This window comes from Pteropus alecto, unplaced genomic scaffold (genome assembly GCF_000325575.1).
Source record: "Pteropus alecto unplaced genomic scaffold, ASM32557v1 scaffold17, whole genome shotgun sequence".
Lineage (NCBI taxonomy): Eukaryota > Metazoa > Chordata > Mammalia > Chiroptera > Pteropodidae > Pteropus > Pteropus alecto.
Genome location: NW_006440645.1, coordinates 2,001,361 through 2,002,664, shown reverse-complemented (window position 1 = coordinate 2,002,664; position 1,304 = coordinate 2,001,361).

Sequence of the window (1,304 nt, the reverse complement as noted above, 5' to 3'; positions counted from 1 at the left end):
CTTATGACTTTAAAAAAATGCAACATACATTACAAAGCTAAAACCCAAGCCCTCTGCCTTCTTCCCTAATGGACGTTTGCATTACTTTTGGTTGTAAATGAACCAATGATATTTATACCGCATGCTCCATTTCCTGTGCTTACTAAGACAGTCGTACAGTTAAAAATATCATTAATTAACCCCACATGGAATCGCGTCACGTGTTCCTGTGCGTTCTCCCAGGTTTGGCGTTTAGGCCTTGACATTGGCCGCTGAGAAATTAGCAGCGCTTCGACTCTGGGAAATGGGTGCGTGAGCCTGGCGCCGGGCCATCGAGCGCCTGCTCCTTCTGCGTAGTTGCCACGGCGGCCAAAGCTCTCAGACTCACGGTCCTTTTAGGACCTGACTTTCCACAAATACCATTTGATGCTTAGGAAAAGCCGACCTTTTGAGAAAAATGTGATATGAAATGTATAGTGCCACATCTTCAGCGAAGGCAATAGAGGTTATAGGTAATAGGAAAAATCACGCGGCGGTAACAAGATGGTTCAATTTTTCACTTGGATGATTTCTCTACAGAAGTCTAAATTGCAAAGTCTACGGAGCGTTCTGCTTCACGCAGCGCGTGTTTAAATTTTCGAACTTAAATAAGACCTAAATAACATAGAGTAAAACATAATAAAGCCCGGGATTTGTAAGAAAAGGTGACCGTAATTGATCAATTTTTAATCTTGCTTGTCTGTTTGTTAACTTAATTTATAGGGACGCTACATCCATTTTCTCGTAGATGTTCAGAAAAGAGCAATGTGACAAAACGCAGTGAGACACGCGGTTCCAGCTCTCGGGGCGGAATCCTGCATGGCTGGGTGCGATGCGCAGTTGGGAGCATCACGGCTGAGAACACCCAGAAATGTTCAGGTTCCTTAGACAATTTATAGTTTGCAACAAAATACAAATGCGCTTCATAACAATTTCTACCCCATGATGTTATATGAAAGACTTATATGTGAATATTTCATTAACATAATAAATTCAGGGAAACTTTGAAAAATGGATTTTTAGATTATTTTACTATCTCTGCCTTTTGTCAAAATTATCATCAACTTAAGCATGTGACCTGACGTTTAAAAGCTTTGGGTCGACTCAAGTAGCTGCAGAATGACAGTTATAGAAACACATTCAAGAACCAAAGTTCCCGGATATTTAATAATACGTCAATATTTTATTTACTTATAGCAAAAAAAGCAACCTGAAAAATCCTTAGGTTTCATAAGTATTGAATTCATCAGAACCTCAAAAATTTGTCTTCATCGTGTGGAATTAGA